The sequence below is a fragment of the Diabrotica undecimpunctata genome, chromosome 9, assembly GCF_040954645.1.
Source record: "Diabrotica undecimpunctata isolate CICGRU chromosome 9, icDiaUnde3, whole genome shotgun sequence".
In the NCBI taxonomy this organism is placed as follows: Eukaryota; Metazoa; Arthropoda; class Insecta; order Coleoptera; family Chrysomelidae; genus Diabrotica; species Diabrotica undecimpunctata.
The window spans coordinates 39296146-39303766 of NC_092811.1; positions in this window are offsets into that span (position 1 = coordinate 39296146).

A 7621-nucleotide genomic window follows, 5' to 3' on the forward strand; every position below is an offset into this window, starting at 1 on the left:
GTGAAGTAGTAAGATTTCTGATTAACAATATTTGATTTCTACATCAATTTGTAAAATGAATTTGCAATTAATCAACGGTATCGGTTCAAGAACAAAAATGTTAAATGTTGTAGTTCAGATTTCTTTCCTAGATGGCGTCGTTAATTAACTAGACAAACAGTGTGACTCGTCATCGTAGCCTTTTATGTAGATAGATTATATTTTATTCTATTTGGTTCTATTCTATTCTATTCTATTTTATTCAACTTTACTCCATTTTATTTTAATTAATTTAATTTTTATTTATTTTAATTTATTTTATTTTGTTTCGTTTTATTTTGTTTTAATTTTATTTCGTTTATTTTATTTTACTTAATTTTATTCTATTTTATTTTACGGTATTCTTATTTATTCCATTTTATTTTAAATTTTTCTATTTTTTCCATTTTTCTCCAATTTATTTTAATTTAATTTAATTTAAATAATTTAATTTAATTTAATTTAGTTTTATTTTTATTTATTTTATTTTATTTTATTTTATTTTATTTTATTTTATTTTATTTTATTTTATTTTATTTTATTTTATTTTATTTTATTTTATTTTATTTTATTTTATTTTATTTTATTTTATTTTATTTTATTTTATTTTAATTTTATTTTATTTTATTTTATTTTATTTTATTTTATTTTATTTATTTTATTTTAATTTATTTCGTTTTATATTTATTTATTTTGTTCTATTTGATTTAATTTAATTTTATTCTATTTTATTTTATTTTACTCTATTTTATTATATTTTATTCTATTTTATTTTATTCTATAATAAACACTTTCTGACTTATCGCTTGACTTAAAATCTACCTAACAATATATATGTTGTCAAGACTCCCCTTATAAATGGTAACTTTGTTGTTGGTGGTCGTTCAACTCTTTGCTTGGCGTTTTCTCTCGTGAAATAAAGTCGTTGTCCGTTTATCAGGTGAACGTTCAACAACTCAATTAACTACAGTGGGATGACGTTTGTGTATGGAAAATGCAGAGATTCTCCAAATCGCCTCATTGACATATCTTCCCATCTGATATGTTGAAACTTCATCGTTATTTGGAGTCGCAATAAAAAATACCGCAAAAATAAAGCTATCTCGTTATGTCAATCTGTAGATACTCAGATTTATTTTGTTAATCATAGCTTCATTCGTTAATCATAGTGTGTCGCCATCTAGTTATTATTAGTTATTAGTTATTATTAGTTATATTGCGATTTAAAATTACGGAAAAGAGAAGACTATTTTTTACGTCTTTCCGTACAATTTTGTTAAAATTATCTTTTACACAAAACTTAATACAGTATACTCACTCTATAACGAATACCGTTATTACGAGGTTTCGCTTATAACGAGGTATATTAGATGTCCCGTGAAATTTCTGTTGAACTATAACTCTCAATAGCGAGACAAATTTGGTTATAACGAGAGGTTAGATTGAAAAACGTGTTTTTTTTTTTTAAATTTTTGGCCCGGCCGTGGCTATAAATAAATACCTTTTTTAAGTGTCCCATAATAAACTTAACTGCCGCCCGCAATAAACTTCTTTATAATAAATACAACTGTTTCACATCTTTAGAAAATAGATAGTAGATGATAGATAGAATGATACTGGACAATTTAAAGCAGTCAAAAATGACAGACTTCTTACAATTGCAGAAGCAATAGTTTATGTGATCCTTGAAAATACGCTTTATACTATAGTTGGAAAAAAATGTAAGTACAGATTTTTTGTTTTAACGTATATCATTAACAATAAAAGTAAACAACTCTTTTTTGTTTTAATGTATTTAATTGAAAATAAAAGTAAACAACTTTTTTTCAAAAACGCCATTCAAACAATATTTATTAGCATCTTATATTGCTCCGAACGTCTTCACTATAGGAAGTTAATGTTTTAGGAAACTACATATTTATAAGTAAGCACAGTATTATTGTTGTCTGATATAACGAGATCGGCTTATAACGAGGTAATTAGTCTGCCATTTCAGTTCTCGTTATAGAGGGAGTCTACTGTACAACAAAAAATAATTATCCCGTTTGGTGCATCGTTCTCCATTACCTATACCATCCAGCCTTATCCTTTGACAGTATTTAAAATGTAACTTTAGATTCTCTTACAGAACTTAGAGACTTAAAATGCTAATTATATTCTTATCCATGAATACTTAGGTTCAGTAGACTGGGACAGGATTATTGATGATACATATGTTAATAATAGTTTAGTAAAAAAACTAGGTGCAAAAACTCAAAAATTGTCACCGGTCTCTGTACACCTTATACTTGTACTTGTAAAACAAAAAAACTTATGTCATTTCTAATTAAATATATATATTAAATATAATATATATGTTTGATATGCCCAAACACAGTGAAATATGAGAATATAATTTCTGAAAATGTCCAAAACAGCAAATTTGTTTAGTAAAATTTTTAGTTCAACCTATATTACTAGTGATATAGATTATCCGGCTGTAAACTCTGATGTTGATCTTTTTTTTGTTTGTGTCCTTACTGTGTCCTTACTGTGTATGAACGGTTGGATTGAATGAAGGTTGAATTGTATCTTAACGAGGACAATTTTCAATTAAAGGTGACTTATCTACAAATTGAACTAAGAGCTAAAGGCAACAATGTTAAGTGTCAGAAGTAAATTATTACCAAGGACATTTTTATTGTGTATGCTTCGCCCATGTAAAGTCAAAAGTAAAGATAGTTCCATAAAATTTGCCCCCCTAACAATATAAATTGGTGCGATTCACGAGAGTATAGTTAGACAACTTAGAGAATAGTAAATCAATGTGAAGAACCGCTATTTTGTGATGCTACCCGTGACGCGTTCTCGTGTTACTACTTTCGTGATGCTCGCCTCATTATTTTACTATAGAGAAAAACGTAATACAACGTCAGCATAGAAGCTGGCTAGAGAGAGCCAGTGCTACACCTCCGTGCCGATTTATTGCCTCTAGTTTGCCGATTTATTGCCATCAACGATAATAATTTATCGAGGTTAAGTTGCCCTGGGATCTCCCAATATTTTTAAAAATACCTTAAAACCTTTTCTTGTAAGTAACCTAGCTCAGATTTTCTATTGATACTCACATTTTAAGTTTTGAGATACATTTGAACGTTTGAGTATATAAGCTTCAATATTGATCTCTAATTTTTTTTTTGTTTTTTTTTTGGTGCCATGTTACAATTTATATTATATAATAATAAATTATACATCGCAAAATCGAACGAGGGAACGAGGCCCGTAACGTTGTTAAAATGTTTTCACGAATGTAGTAAAACTGTCGTGGGATGAACGTCTACAACGCTCTGCGTCTTCTTCGTGCCATAAGAGGCATTGAGTAATGCATTTGCGAAAATCCTGCTGCCGACTTACAGTGATACCTAGTAATAATTAGAGCAAGGTTACAAATGCGTTTTTTTCATATATGGAAAATGCGCAAGATGCAATTTATTGCCATCATAAATAAATAGAATCAGAAAGAAGCTTAGATGTTTATGATAGTTTTAACTCAACTATTGCCGTGATGAATAATTTTGTTAGTAACTCTATATTAATGAACGTTACTTAATTGGTTCTTTCCAATTCTAAATTACACTTTTCCGTAATTCGTCTTATTAAAAAAACTGTCGTTATTGTATGATTGATGTCATGAACTCATACCCTTCCTCGTCTCGATCTTCATGTGGATCTTATCCAGAAATTATTGTCTACAGACTTAAGCCTCGTTTACCCCACAAAGAGGTTTGTGTAACTCTTTTTCTTTGTGAGCATTTGAAGTGGTAACTAACGTTGACTATACTACATTGGTAACCTTTTGTTTTTGCCGTGTTATCGAAGAGGGGTTACAAATAATAATCGTTACTTCACATAAACATCAGTTTATTCTCAACCCTAAAACATACATCCATGCCCGAGCTTCGGCAACCTTCACCTGCCGTGTCTAACCCCCCATCATCCGTGTTGCCTAACTCCGGCACCTATATCTTAAACTAGGCTAACAACACATGTCCCTTTTTTTTATAAAAGATCCCTGTGTCATTGATGATCTTATACCTAAACTAACTTAAACTACTACAAACATAATCTGTTAAATGAACCGGTTTCTTCACAAGTCTTTTTGGCCTGCTAGGCTTTACGCACTCAAAGTCCGATACACTATCAGTGTTACTATCACTTTTATCCTGACCCGATGGAGGTAAAACATGATTTCCACTTTGTTCGATTTTGTCCGGAAATACACTGGGTTCCCCCCTACTACTTTCCTCCATAATTTTACCCTGTATGTCACCATTGCTTTGATTAGAGCAAGGCATTAGCTTTGTGTTACTAGAAATTGGCGAAACATAATCATTTGAGGATTCTGGTTGGGTGCTCAATACAGGGAAACAGTAGGGTGCATGAATCAAATGCCATCTATTTCTTCTAAATTTCCCAGTTTCAGTTTCAATTATATAGGACCTGGGTTCCTGACAGATCGCAACAACTTGCCCATATTTCCTGATATCAACCACCCACACAGAATCACCAACCTTAAGAGGATCTAAATCCTTGGCATTGTGTCGCTTATTGTAGTTTTTCACTTATTTATCCTTTATTTCGTTCTTTTTATTTTCAGTGTTTGGTTCTTTTGAAAAGTTTAATAAGCTTGGAAGCTGGGGCAAGTTAGATCTTAATTTTCTATTCATTAATAATTCAGAAGGTGAAACACCACATTCTAGGGGTGTACATCTGTATGCTAACAATGCCAAACTTAGGTCCTCTTTTTTATTTTTCTGAATTAATCTTTTTGCAATTTGTACAGTGCGTTCCACTCCACCGTTGCTCTGTGGCTAGTGTGGACTGCTCGTCTTATGAACAAAATTATATTCTTTTGAAAACTTTATAAAGTTTGATGAAAATTGAGTACCACAGTCGGATCTAACTTCCTCTGGGATACCATAACGAGAGAAAATATCTTTAAGTTTAGGAATAATGGCATCTTCTGTCATATTGGTTAAAGTAAAAATTTCAAACCAATGTGAAAAGTAGTTAGTGGCAATCAAGTACCACTTATCATAACATTTAAACAAATCAACCCCCAGTTTTTGCCACGGCCTTTGTACAGTATTGTCTTAATGAAATGTTTCTCTATGATTTACTCTGTGTTCAACACATTGGGGACAATGTGTGACAAGGTTATTAATCTGGATGACAAACCCAGCCACCAAACGCTCTGTTTGGCACGATCTCGACATTTTACAATTCCCATATGGCCTGTATGAATAAATTCCAACACCTTGAGTTGAAGACTCTTAGGAATGATTATACGAGACCCTTTTAAAAGTAATTGTTCCGAATAGGAAATTTCATATCTATATTGATAGTATGGCAACAATTCAAATGGCAATTTAGATCTTTCAGGCCAAGAAGACAAAAAATATTCTTTTAGTTTTTTACAAATATATTCATTTTCTTGTTCTGTTTTTATTAAATTCAAAAAATAATCTTTAATTGGTAAATTATGAATAATTGACTGCACATATGCTGCAGTTTCTGCAGTTAGTTCTTTATTAGCTAACGTATCTGTTTGTAAAGGGGCCAGACTTAAGGCTGTTTTAGCAGTTCAAGTACACTGCGATTTGAAATGGGCGTATCACTTACTTTCCTACACTGCTTACGCGAGACCATCTTTACTCAGTGCCGCCGGCCGACGGGTAGTTTAATGACAACAAATACATTATTCTCCATTCAAACTAGTTTTAACACGAACTAATTGACCGTACGTTCATGAGATTTGACGTCACGAAGGCGATTACGATGAAACTAAGCGCCGATGATGAGTAACACGTTTCACTATTAGATTTCAGTATTTTTTAGCAATTTTCTTTAAAGTTGGAACACGCTTTTCTCGATTATTATTGAACACAGAAAGGTGAAACAAAAATCAACGATTACAGAAAAAAAAACTCTTTCGAGTGATGGGCGTAAAAAGTTTGGTTATAATAGAACGTTAAACAGTATATTCCAATTTTTCAACAGAAGTTTCAAAAAAATAAAAAAAGTAAAACCATCAGTTTAAAGGCAACATAATTTCGAATAACGTGTCCAAATTTCGAGACATTTTGTCGGTAAATAACAGAGAAAACAGTGTCGCTAGGTTTTGGTGCACCGATAAAACAGCCTTAAAGTATCTATAATATACAATTAAATTTTTTCCCGGCGTGTAGATTACAGTATACTTGTATCGCATTAAGCGCATTCGAAATCTTTGCAAACGTGGCGTTAACTCATCTAAATTTTTAGTTTGCAGAATTTGTAGTAAATGTTTATGGTCTGTTTCAAAAATTAGGTTAGGAACTCCTGAAATAAAATCGTAAAAATATTCTGCTGCCCAGGTAAGTGCAAGAGCTTCTTTCTCAATCTGAGCATATCGTGTTTCAGCTGAGTTTAGAAGCCTAGATGTAAAAGCCACTATTTCCCGAGTATGATCTACATTTTCTTGAAATAGACATGCACCTATACCAAAACAACTTGAGTCTGCACTAACAATTATGGTTTTATTAGCATCAAAAAACGCTAGATTTGGAGGGCTCTCGAACTTTTGTTTTAAAGTGCTGAAAGCTTTATCTTGTGCTGGACCCCACAAAAAGTTAATATTTTTTTTAGTAAGTGTGTTAATGGTTCAAGAATCTCAGATTTATTATGAATGTATTTTGCAGCAAAATTAATCATACCCAGCCATCTTGACAGCTCGGTCTTATTTTTTGGTTCAGGAAAATCACGGATAGCTTTAACCCTATCTGGATCAATTAATATCCCTTGCTCAGAGACCATATGACCCAAGTATTTAGCTGTTTTTGTTGCTATAGAGCATTTGTTTTTATTTAGTGTAATACCTTCCTTATGAAGTTTTGTTAGGACTGTGTTCAAAATATTGTCATGTTCCTCTATTGTCCTTGCATGAATAAGAATGTCATCTATATGGACAACACAGCCTTCAATTCCAGTTAAGATTTTTGAAAATCTCATAGTAAAATACTCTGGGGCACAAGATATACCAAATGGAAGCCTTTTAAAGAAAAATCTGCCAAAAGGTGTTATAAAAGTTGTTAACAACTGACTTTCCTTATTCAATTTTATTTGGTATAACCCACTTGTGGTATCCAATTTTGAGAAGAATTTAGACCCTTTCAACTGTGCTAGTGTATGAGATATTTTCCCGAGAGGAAAATGTGACCGTAACACGTTTTCATTAAGTTTAGTATAGTCACCACAAAGCCGTACACAATCTCCCTTGTCCACACAAACAATTGGGCTGACCCAAGAAGTAGGATCTTCAATGGGTTCAATTATCCCTAATTTTAGCAATCTTGGTAACAGAGGTAAAGGAACAGTTCTGGGAACGCTCTGTACATAAGGTTTAGCATTTGGCTTAATTCTAATTGACATTTCTATTTTAAATTCACCTATATCACTAAAAATACCAGGAAATGTTTTAGCAACAGACTCTAAATTAAATTTTGAAAACATATTAGTACTCTTAGATTGATTACAATGAACAACACAGCAACTGATTTGATTTACCTGTTTAAGCTTAAATTTA